Source organism: Salvelinus fontinalis, chromosome 11 (assembly GCF_029448725.1).
Source record: "Salvelinus fontinalis isolate EN_2023a chromosome 11, ASM2944872v1, whole genome shotgun sequence".
Classification (NCBI taxonomy): Eukaryota; Metazoa; Chordata; class Actinopteri; order Salmoniformes; family Salmonidae; genus Salvelinus; species Salvelinus fontinalis.
The window spans coordinates 27,414,420-27,431,510 of NC_074675.1; the positions used below are offsets into that span (position 1 = coordinate 27,414,420).

The 17,091-nt window shown below is 41.4% G+C and overlaps 1 protein-coding gene and 1 pseudogene across 1 annotated transcript in view; one reads left to right on the forward strand and one right to left on the reverse strand.

The window, feature by feature from the left end:
• Window positions 1-39: 39 nt before the first annotated feature.
• On the reverse strand, window positions 40-4,497 carry LOC129865415 (copper chaperone for superoxide dismutase-like; annotated as a pseudogene).
• Window positions 4,498-9,233: 4,736 nt separating this feature from the next.
• gal3st3 (galactose-3-O-sulfotransferase 3) overlaps window positions 9,234-17,091 on the forward strand; it is a 34,306-nt gene continuing 26,448 nt past the window's right edge. Inside the window, exon 1 of the mRNA XM_055938209.1 lies at window positions 9,234-9,623. The gene's annotated coding sequence lies outside the window, so the exon portion shown is untranslated. The remainder of the gene's footprint in view (window positions 9,624-17,091) is intronic.

The following is a 17,091-nucleotide window of genomic DNA, read 5'->3' on the forward strand; positions in this document are numbered from 1 at the left end:
CTAGAACGCCGATTCTTCACAATAACATTTGAACAGATAGTCTATTAAAAAAATTGGGTTTATTTCGCCTGAGCAAAAGTCATTTATTTGAACATTTCAGTCATTTATCAATTCATATACAGTTTTCGCTCAGTCCAAAGGGTAACTGGTGCCTTTTATTACAAGTCTGACTGAGAAAAGTAACAACAACAAAAAATCTCTACAACACTGGTTACAAATATTTTGATAAAATCATACTACATTTGGGAGGTAAACCACAATCTCCCTTGGAGGTACTGATATTTACAAAGTAGAACACTTGAGATAAGTATCAAAATTGTGATCAAACATAGAATGACAACATCCACATTAATATTACAAAACTATTCAAATGAGTCAACTACAACCGAATAGTCAGCATGGGATGTTTTGGCTTGAAATAAGAACATACATCCTATTCCTGTTGTGTTTCTTTAGTCTGTCATGAAAGGTTCCGGTCTCAGAAGAATTCGATATGGCATCACAATAAAAAGGAAGATGACTGCTGAACAGACAATTCTTTGATCTCTCCTCCTCCTCCTCACTCTCCTTAACCTCTCTCCCATTGTCCCTGTCTCCCACTCTCTCAGTGCAGTGTCAGTCAGTGTGCGACATCATCAACGACAGTCAGTGATGTTCACCATTCAGGGTAATTCTCACAAGGCAAAAAACAGAACACATGAACAGATAACCTGGACTTATCCAATGAGATCTCATTTTCAGTTTTTGTTGCAAAACGTTTTGCTACATTGTGCATTAATGAATATGACCCAGGCATCTGGCATCACAGGTGAGCGCCAGGTGTCTCTGTGGTGGTCTTGCTGCGGCCTGTTCCGGCCAGCGGTCGGTCACTCTCCTCCCATAGTGTCACCACGTCACACGCACAGATCTGCTTGGCATTCTGGAACAGGAAAGCAGAGCGAGCGATTATCCCACAGGCCAGTCTGTACCCAATGAGCACGGAGCAATAGATACACATACATTGACAGGGTCAGCACCTGCAAAGTCTAGACAATGAAGGCAACATGACACATGAGTCACATAGGAATATACACAGAACACTGTCACGAAGAGAAATTCCAAGAACCAATAGAATTGTATTTTAAAACGGTTAAATACAATTCATTAACTCCAACTCTGACTTACAGTTAGTCCACCTAACCGCTATTCTCATTTCTCCTCTACCATGAGCTCACCTCTGTCCGGAGTTCCCGGTCAATTTGGGGAGGGGGTGACCACCCCTTCCTAGGTCATCCTCCCCAGCATCCACCACCAGAGAACGACCAATCACACCCCACACCTGCAAGAAGTGACAGAGGAGGGGTCAGAGTGGCCATTGTCAATGCCTGGATCCCAAATGGCACCGTATTCCCCATTTAGTGCACTACTTTTTCCCTGGTCAAAAGTAGTGCACTAAATGGGGAATAGAGTGTCAATTAGGACACAGTCAATGTTGTTGGTACAACTGACCAGTGTGCTGTGCTCAGGATTTAATTGTGGCTAAACCTGCCCTCACCCTAGAATTAACGTTCTAGATTACTAATTTATGTCCATAGTGAGTCTAGTTGGAAATTCTTTAAATTGCGCATGCCTCAAACACCATGTACTAAATGTCTACACTGTAATTACACTGTACTTGCCTGTGTAAGTACCATGTAAATACGTAGGTTTTAGATCAGAAGGAGTAGGTGTGTGCATGTGTGTTACCTTTAGCTAAGGGTCCTCTAGTCTGAATGAGGCTCGGCCGTCTGGTCCAGCCACAATATTCCCCAGATCACCAACATGCTGGAAGAAAACACATTTACAATAATATCACAGCCATGAATAGCATTTGACCAGTTAGAAAATGTAAAAGGCATAAAAAAATGTTTTTTTACCAATATCTGTCTAATCAATATCAGTCAATACCAATCCTATCATCTCTTTGAGACAGTAAAAAGTTACTTCCTGAGAGCATAACATCTCAGAAGGTACCCCAGTTTCACAAGGTAATGAAGCAGGACTATACAGTGTAACCTACTCTGAGTGAAGGCAAGGAAACTGTACCCTGTCTGGGTCCTGCGAGGCGCCATGTTGTCTCCCATAGGGGTTATAGTGTTCTCCACAGCTGTACAAACACACACACACAGAGAGAAACATGAGTTATCTGCTCCCATGATCCTATGGGGCAAGCAGGTGCAACTGTGATATCATGAGCTGCAGTGATGCAATCATAAAGCGACAGATCTAGCCAATGGTTCCTTTAATTGACTTTGAGGAAACTCTGAAGGATGTAAAAAATTGGGGCAAAAGCAATGCATGCAGTATAATATACTATGATAAATATAACCTTTGAAAAACTGCAAAATCCTCAAATAATGCATTTTTGGTGGTAATATAACATATGTGTGTGTGTGTGTGTGTGTGTGTGTGTGTGTGTGTGTGTGTGTGTGTGTGTGTGTGTGTGTGTGTGTGTGTGTGTGTGTGTGTGTGTGTGTGTGTGTGTGTGTGTGTGTGTGAGAAGAACATGTTATATTACCACCCAAAATGCATTATTTGAGGACACACACACACACACACACACACGTTACCTCTGGCAGTCCTGTGTGAGATCTCCTAGCGTATGGACGTGGAGGCCGTGGGCACCAGGTTACAGACCATCAATGGTCCTGTCGATCAAACCGCGCTCCTCAGACAGCTGCAGGAACCGCACCACCCCCTGAACAGGACCACTACCAACGATCATGGCTACCGCCGCACCCAAGTCTGATACACACAGACACACAAACATTTGCATAGAGTACAGACTCACACACACACACACATAAAGAGTAGACACACATTACACATATAGTAGATAACACAAATACAGATGCCCCATACACCTGTGATTTAGGCCTACTAATAACTTAAATATTGGACATTAGTCTGTTAATGTGTTCAGGCATTCTGAATTCACTAAGTAATTCATACACCCTCAGGCTAATGGCTCCCGCCATAGGCCGTGGACACAGTGGGATTTTGTATTTGGAGTATTTCGGATAGAGGCAATGCTTTTTCAATGAGTCAACCTTTGAGGGGTGAATGACAACGGAGATGGCTGTCCGACCAAAAACGCACAAATTGTTCGTCTTTTTGCGTATACAAAAAAAAGGGTGGAATTTTTGGACGGGCAATGAATGCAAGTAATATACAATTTCATCCGTGTTCACATGTCCGAAAGTATGTCTGCAGCCTTACCCTGTTCTGTTCCCCCAATGCCCTTGAGTACCGCCCTGCGTCCTGTGCTCTCTATGAGACCCTGCACCTCATGGGACGTCAGAGATGCTTCCACCAGAACCTCCTCATTCCCCACGTCTATCCTCACCGACCGCACTCCTGTACTCAGAATAAAGGAGAGGTGAGAAAGAGGGCATGAGGAGCAGAAAAAAAATGAGAGAAAGAAAAGTGTGAGGAACCAAAACAGAGAGAGCGAAAAGCAATGAGGAGAACACACAGAGATGAGGAATGAAGGAAAAGAAAAGAGAGATTGCTGCTGCCATGTGACCGGCGATGCTTTAGATGGCTTTTAGTGGATGAATCTTGGAATGCATGGAGGGGCCCTGTGGTTTTGTTCGTTCCAGTGTTAAGTATTTGAGCAAAAGCAAGAGCAGCCCCTGTATTGCTAACTAAATTGCAATGTACTGCACTAGGATGTAACAGTAATAGCTAAGTAAATAATAACAACATTCATCATTTCTTCTACTGTCTACTATCGGGATGCAGCCTAGGGGCAATGCCCCTAGTTCACATTGAGTTGCGTGTGCACACTGTAGTAGAAGTGTAGTTATTAGCCGACTACATTAATCAATTATTTGACTGGTGGAAAGGACAGGTAAAAATGCACCTGCCTGGTTTTCCCTCCAGTGCAGCTTGGATTGTCTCTGCACAACTGTCACATGTCATCTGCACTGCAAACTCCAGCTGTACGGAACAGAGAAATTAGATACAGCACGCAGTGAACTAGGTCCTCAAAGTACAGTACAGTCTGTATGGCTATATCTCTAAATGTTAAATTAAGCTACTTTAGTTTTCCACCAATGCTGCGTTCCATATCAATTATTGACGATGGCTGAAGTAGGCCTACCAGTTACGATTTATGAAGTCACATGACTGATAGCTAGCTTTTTCAGACAGTCCTGTTATTCATTTGTATTAGCGGTCTTGACTCTTTAATATAGTCATTGAATCTTAGGGCTGGTAAATAAGCAATTGTTTACATTCAGTAGCCTACTCACACTCAGGATCGCAAAATTGACAATTTGTCGTTTGAAGAAGGCTTAACATCAGATTGTTCAAACCTTCGTATTTCTATCTGTGTGCATGTTTGTGCTACACGCAGTTGTCTGACCTATGATAACAAAGTGTAAAAGATAATCTCCTACTTTGCTCCAAACACAAAACGGGTGAGGGCGCTGCCATCTTTACGAGGTCGGTATACGGTATTTTGACCGTCACCGCCACCTAGTGTTAATTACAGTCACTGCATAAATTTGGTGTTCACTTTTTATAATGTGAACGTGACAAGACAAGTAAACGTAATATGATGGGGGAGTGGACTGAGAATAGGTGTGTCCCCCAAATGGCACCCTATTCTCTATGTACTGAAAGTAGTGCAATATATACAGTACCAGTCAAAAGTGTGGATACACCTACTCATTTAAGGGTTTTTCTTTATTTGTACTATTTTCTATATAGTAGAATAATAGTGAAGACATCATAACTATGAAATAACACATATGGAATCATGTAGTAACAAAAAAAGTGTTTATCAAATCAAAATACATTTTATATTTGAGATTCTTCAAAGTAGCAATCCTTTGCCTTGATGACTGCTTTGCACACTCTTGGCATTCTCTCAACCAGCTTCATGAGGTGGTCACCCGGAATGCATTTCAATTAACAGATGTGCCTTGTTAAAAGTTAATTTGTGGAATTTCTTTCCTTCTTAATGTGTTTGAGCCAATCAGTTGTGTTGTGACATGGTATGGGTGGTATACAGAAGATAGCCCTATTTGGTAAAAGACCAAGTCCATATAATGGCAAGAACAGCTCAAATAAGCAAAGAGAAACAACAGTCCATCATTACTTTAAGACATAACATTTTCAATAACTTTGAAAGTTTCTTCAAGTGCAGTCGCAAAAATCATCAAGCACTTTGATGAAACTGGCTCTCATGAGGATAAACCAAAAATTTGACATTGTTTTTCCATTGGAATTTGGTTGTGCTTTTACATGGTTGAAAGCATAGTGATAACACATTGGGAATTCAACAAACTTCTGGCTGTCTTTTTGATTGGGTGAATAAAGGTTGAAATCGCATTGATCAATGTCTCAACCAATTATTATCCAAATTTCCATGTTGAAATTACGTTCTTTGTCCTGTGGGGAGGGGATCAATAAACCTATCAACTTTGGGACACATTTGACTTTAATGATGCTTTTCATGTTCCACTTTTAATATGATCGACAGCAGAGTAGGACACACAATATAAACACAAAGGTTGAGATTGAGAGTATGTTGTACTGTACTGTCTGATGATGCAGTGACCTACCTACCTTAGTCAGATGTGCAGTGGATCTAGGGCACCCTATTCCCGATGTAGTGCACTACTTTTGACCAGGGCTCATAGGGTTCTGGTCAAAAGAAGTGCACTATTTAAGAAATAGGGAGACAATTGGGACGCATCCCATAGAAGAGGATCACTTAGAAGATTGAGGTTGAGTTATTAATGATGATTGCTTTTCCTACACTGCACGTGTGGTGTATAGATGGTTGCGTCCTATGGGCCCTGGTCAATAGTAATGCACTATATAGTGAATAGGGTGCTATTTGGGACGCAAGCCATAGACCCAGGTCACCCATCTCAATCTGTGATAGATTATTAGATTATTGTTACCCATTTCATCCTGCAGATTACAGGCCGTTAGATTCCCGGTATGTGGACTGCACCACTAAGCTGATCACTAGTGAGATTTCAGAACACCCAGGGGTCAGAGGGGAGCTGGTTTGATATAGTGTCTGTGGGTTGGGGGGGGGGGGGGGGGGGGCTGGATTGTAACCAGTGCTTTGATCAGATGACATGAAAATAGAGCTTCTTGGCCATGTACACCAGCGGTGCGTTTGGCGTCGAAATGAGAACGCATGAGCAGAAAATAACCTAATGCCTACTGTAAAATATCTTTGATGTTATAGGGCTATTTTGCTTCCACTGGTCCTAGGGCCATTGTTAAGGTCAACGACATCATGAACTTTACCCAGAACCAGGGCATTTTAGCCAAAAACCTGGTTGCCTCTGCCAGGAGGTTGAAACTTGGCCGCAAGCACACGTCAAAATCCACACAAAAATTGTTAATGTGGTTAAAAAAATCAACATTTAGCAATAGCCATCTCAGTCTCTAGACTTGAAGCCCTTTGAAAACCTGTGATTTGAATTGAGGAGGGCAGTCCATAAACACAGATGAAGGATTTCAAGGATCTGAAAATAATCTGTATGAAGGAATGGTGTAAAATCCCTCCCAATGTGTTCTCCAATTCATAAAACATTTTAGAAAAAGGCTCAGTGCCTTTATCCTCGCAAGTTGAGGTATTGAACGGTATTGAAAACAGGGGAGTCAATCATTTCTGACCAAAAAAGACAGATTGTTCTTCACTGTACATGGTACTGTAGACCTGGCCTCAGCCAAATTTCTACTCAACTCAACGTACACTAGGTTAAGTGCTCCAACACTAATACTATGTTAATGACACATGTGATACCAATACACCCTCGTTATACAGAGAAAGTGAACACTCTAAAAACTCCTGTTAACGCATAGGCTCTCCCCAATGCCACTCTATTCTGTATATAGTGCACTACTTATGACCAGGACCCATAGAGCTCTGGTCAAAAGTAGTGCACTATATAGGGATAGGGTGCGATTTGGGACGCAGTCATATCCACCTTTCCTTGTCGGCTCTTCTGTTTTTACCTTTGACCCCATTCACAGTTAATGGCCACTTCCTGGTGGAGGTTCTAAGGGTGTATTGTGTGTGTGTGTGTGTGTGTGTGTGTGTGTGTGTGTGTGTGTGTGTGTGTGTGTGTGTGTGTGTGTGTGTGTGTGTGTGTGTGTGTGTGTGTGTGTGTGTGTGTGTGTGTGTGTGTGTGTGTGTGTGTGTGTGTGTGTGTGTGTGTGTGTGTGTGTGTCACTTTAACAGGCAACGCTGGCACTCCCTCAGCCTTGCCTGGTGAACTGCTCCAGTTACTGACTGGACACAAACACACACACAGTTGATGAGAGGACGGAGAGTTGAGCTCCCTCTGTAGTGTAATCAGAGAGAGGGAAATGATGAAAGAGCAGCTTAACCATAGAAAATATGCAGAGAGTGCAAAAGGCCATAACATGCAAATTAAATCATCACAGAAGATTAAGCCCCCCCACACACACACAAACACACACACAGAGCACCCATTAATCCGCCCAGGACTAAGCTAAGCAGAGAGAAAGATTGGGAGAGAGGGAGAGAGAGAGAGAGAGAGAGAGGCCTGGCTGTACGGGATACCTGATCTTGGAGAAGTGGGGTTTCTCCTCCCTCTGAGAGTCAAGCTAACACAGACAAACACACACTCTCTCTCTCTCTGGAGTTGAAATCCAAGCAGCACTACACTAGCCCCGGCCGTACCAAGGGAGCAGCGGAGCAGGGGATGAGGGAGGAGTGGAGGAGGGAGGTGGTGGGGGGGGGGGCAAGGAAGGCATTGTGGTGATCGATGGTGATGACAAGCCCTGTAGGAGGGAAGGAGGGAGCAGTAGGGGGCTTATCTATCCTAGATGGTGTGTGTGTGTGTGTGTGTGTGTGTGTGTGTGTGTGTGTGTGTGTGTGTGTGTGTGTGTGTGTGTGTGTGTGTGTGTGTGTGTGTGTGTGTTTGTGTGTGTGTGTGTGTGTGCGTAAGGTGAATTATTCAACTCTTCCATAGGAAGATAAGAGGGCTTTCAGTGACAGAGGGCCCCCTTGGAGGTCGCAACAATGTCACAGGACAGGCCCACACACTATCATTTCTTCACACTTCACAAGGTAAACATATAGAACATGTTTGCATTTGGTTCACATGTTGTTTGTCATATTCCGTAAAGTACATGGACAATGAAGGTGAAATGCTGAAGCAATATATAAGTAGCTAGGCCAATTATACACTTGGGGTCACGTATGATTATCATGAATCAGATTTACATGAGCTTCTGTACAAACCATTGTTTGTCTCTAGATAAGATGCATCTATATTGCATACCAAGGCTACTTACTTACATTGTTGTCTGAAGAAATATATATTTTTTATTCCAAGTGAAGCCATTTGCCTTGCTTGTATTTTGTTATAGGAGGACAATTTTCTCATAACAAACTCGTCAGATAAATGCTCTTCATCCAGTTGCTACAGCTATTGTGTAAAGTAAGCTCTTTAATGAATGGTAAGTGTGATAAACAGACATATAGATATCCTAGTGTGAATTCCATAACTTTGATCAACTGAAATCATGACAACATTGAATCAAGTGTAGGCCTAGCAATAATCCTGAATCACAAAGGATTTTTAAAAAGCACAATTGTCGCAATCAAATAAACCAATACATTCTATGAAACCAAAAAATATATCAGAAAATGTAGGCCTACATAGTCAGAAATGTCTAACATTGCTGACCAAGTAGAATTTAGGGAACAATGCCTCGTTAAATGGCACTGTCTTGTCTCCTTCTTGAAGAATTTGTTGATCCATGAAGTTCATTATGTTCCTCTGCTTGTTATGAACACAACCCGCTGTTTTAGTAGTGCACTTCATAGGGAATAGGGGGCAATTTGGGACATAAACAGACAATGTGAAGACAGTGAAGACAGGAACATGGTGAACTTCATGGATCAACAAATTCTTCAATAGGGAGAAAAAGACAGTGTCGTTTAACGAGGCATTGTCTCCCTCTATTGTCCATGTAATGGTCTATCCAGTCTACCCCAAACCATATGGACACTGCAATATGGCGCCATGGGCCATACACACACAAACAACACTTCATCAAATCATAATAATAAAGAACGTCTTCTCTTATAATATATAATTGAGTCATTCCACATCCTCAGCATGTGTGTGCGCTTGTGTGTGTGCTGCTCCTTCATTCCACGACTGGGGGGGGGGGGGGGGGGGGGGGGGGGGGGGGGGGCAGCGCGCACGCGTGCAATCGGCGCGGGTATAGAAGAAAAGCGGTCTCAAAAGACATGACCGTCTCGTTTGTGCGCGCGAGGGGTCTCAAAGCATTGATGACATACAGCGGGAGAGCAGCATCCGCCGGACAGAGGGGCAATCAAATGTAAAACGAACGATTCCATCCTGCAGCGTTTCCATAGCACTAGCCTCCTATACAGTCCTTTTGATGTTTCTATCACGAATGAATCGATGACGAAGAAGAATAAGAAGGAAAAGGAAGATTGGAGGAGATTCGCTTCTCTCATAACGGGGTACCGGTGAAAGAGGGACAGTAGCCTACCTATTAGTCAAAAACGTCAAACGAGAATAGCCGCACCATCATCAGTCGCGTCTGTTTGTCGTGAGATGACAAAGGTGGGTGATATAGAATAGAATATCATCATAATGTTTCGTGTTTATCTGTAACAGCACCTTTTTTTTATTCCAATACCCGTTAATCGCTATTTCCCCAATTTTTACGAGATGATATTTATCTGGGAATTTCTGCTGGCATTGCTTCCAGTAGTCTACAATAGAATATATTATTGTGTCGTTTCATTGCTTTTCCAACGTCACCGGACTGGTGCACCCAGCACCCCACTGCCCCGGGTCTTAATTCTTTACAACGCCTGCCGCTGCGGTGTTGTGTCAGTCACTGACCGATGATCAAGCGACGACGGTCTCAGGCATAGGCTGTTGTGACAAGTGCGTTTGTCATTTCAGCCCGTCGGTCATGCCGGTTCGCATTTCATCATTATTATTATGCCCTTCGGAGTTTATTTTTGAATGAATGAATTATCCCAAAATATTGACATGTAGGTTTGGATCTGGGTGCCGTGCTCATATTCTCCCGGTCTCGTCCTGTCCTGTTATTTTACCGCGGACGGTAGGCTACTTTAGGAACTCAATAGATTATGATAATCTTCAGTGCTTTCAGAAAGTATTCATACCCCTTGACTTATTCCACATTTTGTTGTGGTAACGCCTGAATTCAAAATGGATATTTAAAAAAAAAACTATGACGAAATAAAAACATGTTTTTAGAATTGTTTGCATATTTATTGAAAATCAAATACAAAAATATCTCATTTACATACCTATTCACACGCCTTTGCTATGACATTCCAAATTTAGCTCAGTTGCATCCAAATTCCTTTGATCATCCTTTAGATGTCAATACAACAACTTGATTGGAGTCCACCTGTTGTCAATGCAATTGTTTGGACATGATTTAGAAAGAAACTTTTCTATATAAGGTCCCACAGTTGACAGTGCATGTCAGAGCAAAAACTATACCATGAAGTCAAAGGAACTTTCCGTAGATCTCTGTAGAGGCAAATATTTTTTGGAAGGGTATAAAACAATTTCTAGAGTGTTGAAAGTTTACAAGAGCACAGTGGTCTCGTCTCCATCATTGGGAAATGGAAAAAATCTGGAACTACCTAGACTTTGCCTAGAGCTGGCCGTCTGACCAAACTGAGCAACCGGGCAAGAAGGACCTTGGTCAGGGAGGTGACCAAGAACCCAATGACCAATCTGACAGAACTATAGTTTCTTGGCTGAGATGGGAGTACCTGCCAGAAGGACAACAGTCTCTGCAGCACTTCACCAATCTGGGCTTTATGGGAGAGTGGCCAAAAGGAAACCACTCCTGAGAAAAAGGCACAAGACAGCTCATCTGGAGTTTGCAAAAAGGCATGTGCAAGACTCTGAGACCATAAGGAAAAAGATTCTGTAGTCTGATGAGACAAAAATTTTACTATTTGGCCTGAATGCAAAGTGCTATGTCTGGATAAAACCAGGCACAGATCATCACCTGTTAAACACCAAACATCCCGTGAAGCATGGTGGTGGCAGCATTATGCTATGGGGATGCTTTTCAGCGGCAGGGACTGAGAGATTGGTAAGGATAGAGGGAACAATGAATGGAACCAAATACAGGCAAATCCTTGATTAGAACCTGCTTCAGAGTGCAAATGACCTTCGACTGGAGCGAAAATTTACATTCCAACAGGGCAATGACCCCAAGCATGCAGCCAAAGCGACGCTGGAATGGCTTCAGCACATGTGACAGTCTTTGTGTGGCCCAGCCAAAGCCCAGACCTGAATCCCATTGAAAATCTGTGGAAAAACTTGAAGATTGCTGTTCACTGCCGCTCCCCAACTAATTTAACAGAGCCCGAGAAAATCTGCAGGGAAGAATGGAGAAAAATCCCCAAATCCAGATGTGCAAAGCTGATACAGAAACACCCGCAAAAGGTGCTTCTGCTAAGTATTGTCTCAGGGGTGTGAATACTTACGTAAATTAGATATTTCTGTATTTCTGTATATTTCTGTATTTCATTTGCAAACATTTCTAAAAACATGTTTTCACTTTGTCATTATTGGGTATTGTGTGTAGATTGGGGAGATAAAAAACAAACAATTTAATCCATTTTGAATTCAGGCTGAACCACAACAAAATGTGTAATAAGTCAAGGGGTATGGATACTTTTTGAAGGCACTATCTTCCAGAAGGAGCTGAAAGCCATATGATTGATTATCTATTATATTAGATGAAATTGGTTTAACACTCTCCCCGCTTAATGAAGGCCTAATTAATTAGCATGAAAAGAGTTTATCATTTCAGAACATGAGATGGAGAGAGAGGAAACAACAGGAAATAGAAAACATATATTTAAGATGCATTTAGGCCTATGAATAAATGCAATGTTTTCGCAATATAATACTATTTGCTATTTTGTTTCAGCCTAATTTCCTTTTTACCAACCTATTTTAATTAGTTTGCTATGGGTTAATTAGAATGAAACATGATATCTATCTGTCCAGTCATCCCACCACAGAGCATCTTGTTTTCACCCTATCATCTAATAAGGTTAATATTAGTGTGATTGAGCTGAAAGTGCTGTCAGATTAGGTATTCCATGAGTGTACAGAACATTTCATGACATAGACTTATCAGGTGAATCCAGGTGAAAGCTACAGTGCCTTCAGAAAGTATTCATACCCCTTGACATACTCCACAGTGTGTTGTGTTACAGCCTGAATTCAAAATGGATTAAATAGAAAATAACGGAATCATTTTTTTCTCACCCATCTACACACAATACCCCATAATGACAAAGTGAAAACATGTTTAGAATTTTTTGCTCATTTATTGAAAACTGAAATATAGAAATATCTCAATTTACGTAGCTTCACACCCCTGAGTCAATACATTGTAGAAGCACCTTTGGCAGCTATTACAGCTGTGAGTCTTTCTGGGTAAGTCTCTAAGAGCTTTCCACACCTGGATTGTACAACATTTTGTGAATTATTATTAAAAATTCTTCAAGCTCTGTCAAATTGGTTGTTGATCATTGCTAGACATCCATTTTCAGGTCTTGTCATAGATTTTCAAGTAGATTTAAGTCAAAACTAACTCGGTCACTCAGGAACATTCACTGTCTTCTTGGTAAGCAACACCAGTGTAGATTTGGCCTTGTGTTTTAGGTTATTGTCCTGCTGAAAGGTGAATTCATCTCCCAGTGTCTGTTGGAAAGCAGACTGAAGCAGGTTTTCAGCTAGGATTTTGCCTGTGCTAAGCTCCATTCCTTTTTTTTCAGTCCTTAACGATTACAAGCGTTCCCATAACATGATGTAGCCACCACTACGCTTGAAAATATGGAATGTGGTACTCAGTAATGTGTTGTTTTGGATTTGCCCTAAACATAACACTTTGTATTCAGGACAAAAAGTGAATTGCTTTGCCACATTTTCTGCAGTATTACTTTAGTACCTTGCATGTCCCGTGTGGCTCAGTTGGTAGAGCATGGCGCTTGCAACGCCAGGGTTGTGGGTTCGATTCCCACGGGGGGCCAGTACAAAAAAGTATGAATGTATGTACTTGTAAGTCGCTCTGGATAAGAGCGTCTGCTAAATGACGTAAATGTAAATGCATGTGCAGGATGTAACTGCAATGTTGTTGATCCAGCCTCAGTTTATCCAATCAGAGCCATTAAACTCTGTAACTGTTTAATAAGTTCAGAAATAACAATAATTATGTTAAAACACTATTATTGCACACAGAATGATTCCATGCAATGTATTATGTGACTTGTTAAAGCAAATTTTTACTCCAGAACGTATTTAGGCTTGCCATGACAACGGGGTTGAATACCTATTCCCTAAAGACATTTCACCTTTTAATTTTTATTAATTTGTAAAACTTTCTAAAAACATTCCACTTTGACATTATGGGGTATTGTGTGTAGGCCAGTGACACAAAATCTCAATTAAATCAATTTAAAATTCAGGCTGTAACACAACAAAATGTGGAAAAAGGGGTGTGAATACATTCTGAAGGCATTGTATGATCCCTTATTGATGTAACTTGTTAAATCCACTTCACTCAGTGTAGATGAAGGGGAGGAGGCAGGTTAAAGAAGGATTTCTAAGCCTTAAGACAATTGAGACATGGATTGTGTATGTGTGCTATTCAGAGGGTGAATGGGCAAGTTAAAAGATTTAAGTGCCTTTGAACGGGTATGGTAGTAGGTTCCAGGCGCACCGGTTTAAGTGTGTCATGCTGCTGGGGTTTTCACGTTCAATAGTTTCCCATGTGTATCACAAATGGTCCACCACCCAAAGGACATCCAGCCAACTTGACACAACTGTGGGAAGCATTGGAGTCAACATGGGCCAGCATCCCTGTAGAAAGCTTTTGACACCTTGTAGAGTCGATGCCCTGACAAATTGAGGCTGTTCTGAGGGCAAAAGCAGGTGCAACTCAATATTAGTAACTCAATGCAACTCAATATTAAGCCGGTGCAACTCAATGTTGTTCCTAATGTTTTGTACACTCAGTGTAGTTTGGCGTGAGTGAGGGATATGCTATGTAATTAGCCTAGCAATCTACAGTGCATTTCGTTCACTACTGTAGAAGTTTGAAGTTTTAACGTTCCCATTTTTGTGTGGTTCAGGTAGGTTCACTTCTATTAGATTGGATTTATTTTGACTTAATCGCCACTTGTTTCATTATTAGCCTATATTGACAGTACAACTATTTCTTGGCAATCAAATGATTTAAATTGAACACAATTGAGGTTAGTGTTTGTGTGTGTCACAAAAGAGTACAAATGAGGACGAATCAAGTATATTGAGAATGTGGCACCACGGTATATAATTAAAGAGATTCTCCGGTACTTGTGTATACTTTTTATCCAGTAGTTCTGAAAGTAGCGCTCACGAGCCAAAAGTGGTCCCCAAAAATTGCATTGCACTCTCTCTCGCTGTGTGTGCATGATGTGCCTCTTGCTAGATGTTAGTGAAATGGTGAAGGGCTGAAGCTCATTGGTTGAACTCAAATTGTTAGGGGGCTGGCCAAGGTGGGGGAAAATGTAGGGTAAATTCAGATAAACCCATTCACACCACTCTAATGGTATAGCAGTGTGTTCTCTTTGAGGGCGGTCCAAATGATTAGCTAAGCAAGGGAAATTTGCAACATAAGCCCCTCAGCCCTCGTTTTTAGTCAAGTTTGCGAGTGTACAATCATGTTCAATTCGGGGCCGGAAACTCCCCATTATTCAATTTTTGACGATTGCACATCCGCGAAGAAAAGTCAGCCAAAAATTAAAACTTAAACGTCAATATATGGAGTCAACATACAAGTGTAAGTAAAAACTAATGTAAATAAGTTAGAAATTGTGCTACTAATTCACATGACGGCACAAACACGTCTCGTAAAAGTAATTCTGTTTTTGTTTGGTTCGCTTTTGGAAATTGTAGAAATAAAAATGTTTCCAGCTAGGCAGACTAACGTTATTTAACTAATTAATTTGCTAGCTATTATACAGTTGGCATATATTAATAATTATATATTTAATGTAAGTAGGCGTGCAATCATAATTGACTGTAGCGCATATAACGCACCCACAAGCTACCGGTGGCTGAAAACACTATCATCACGGGATGAACGAGTGACGATTTTCCGGGCCAGGGTGGTCCATCCCTATCCCCTCAGGCCACTTCATTTGAGGGCTGAGGGGATAGGATGTGTTTGGACTGCAGCCTTTGTCTTCCTGCCTGGACCTGTGGGAACACAATACAGAATAATGAATCTATGCTCTTGAAGTGACAATGCAGGCTTATAAATAACAGTGATAGCATCCGCCACACACACACACACACACCACAAACACATATCTCTCTTTCTCTCTCTCCTCCCCAGTGCGTGCGCAATCTCCATACCTGGCAGACTGGGAAAAAGGCACAATCGGGTGCGTGAGCGGTTTCCCAATAGCATGGAACTCATGCCCCGTTTACATCGTGACAAACGTATTTCATTGCGCCATACGTTATCTTTATGCAATCTCGTTCCGTTACTGGATGGAGAGCATAGAGAGGGTTTCACAATGCAAGAAAAGATGAAGGACAGCCTAGTCTCTTGTCAGGGATCGCATTTTGGGGGAAATTGTAAAATATGACCTTTTAATTCAAGACAGGAGAAACGTATTGTTTCAGTTGATAATAAAATATGTTTTGTTCAGTTACTTTTTTCCTCAACTTCTTTCTATAACCTTCTAGCAAGTCAAGCTAGCATACAGAGCAGAGCTAGCTAAAAGCTAGTCTATACTGTAGCTTGCGACCTTCACCTAATAATTATCATAAAAAACAAACGTCATTACCATCACAATAAACTGAAACAGGAGGCAACAGTCATAAAGTATAATTGGTTTAAAATCCAATGTGCATTATTTTTAACATACTATTAAAATAGTACTCACTTATAGGAATGAGTAACACATATTTTCATCTTCTTCTATGGTTTGGTAACTTCCTAGTCTTCGACGGACTCTGGCCGGACTGAAGAAGAAGAGTTTGGAAAAATGGTGCTTATGATTAATGTGAATGGGGTGTCAGGCTTACAAGTGTTTTAATATTCATCCTTCCTACAACGGCCAAATATGTAACATGCGTTTCCCAAAACACCATGTAAAGAGAGCGTTCGCTATGTGCGATGATCTTACCTTAACATTATAATTATTTCACAATACTGACGACGGATCAGTACCTAGAGAGATATTACCACCTACAGCTGCAAACATCTAATCGGTTTACTTGAATGCTTACCCAATAAAAATGCACTGAATCACAGATTTGGCATATCATTACGCACATGTTAGGCTACACATCATAAAATACACTGAGTGTACAAAACATTAGTAACACGAGCCAATGCTAACGAGTGTTAGAGCTATTGCTATTGTTTTGGGAAACAGCTTGGAGATTTAATAATGCTCCTAAAAGGTTCTAACAATGAACTTAGCCTTAAGATGCTTTTTGGAAGCCAGGCCCAGATCAACAGGCGCAACCAACGGATAGGGTGGGGGGGGGGTGGGGGGGTGGCAAACTTGACAATGACTTGCGGGCCGTGGGTTCCAAACAACAATGACAGAAAATGTATAGCCTACAAAAAAATATATTTTTAGGGGAAATTATGCCACTACCTGCACAGGTAGAGCTCTATCTGTGTACGTGCCTGCATACATACCAAACATACATGGAGGCATGGCAATGATAGAGCAGTAGGTTAAAGCAGTGGTTTTCAAACCTCTCCTCGGGGACCCCCAGACGTTTCACAACTTTGTTGTAGCCCTGAACTAGCTCACCTGATTCACCTATTCAAAGGTTTGGTGATTAACTGCCAAGTTGAATCAGGTGTGTGGAATAGTTAAAGCCCAGTGCAGTCCAAAACATAATTATCCTGTGTTTTATATATATATATTTCCACACTATGAGGTTGGAATAATACTGTCAAAATGATGATAATGCCCTGTTTGAAAAGATCGCCTGAAATTTCAGC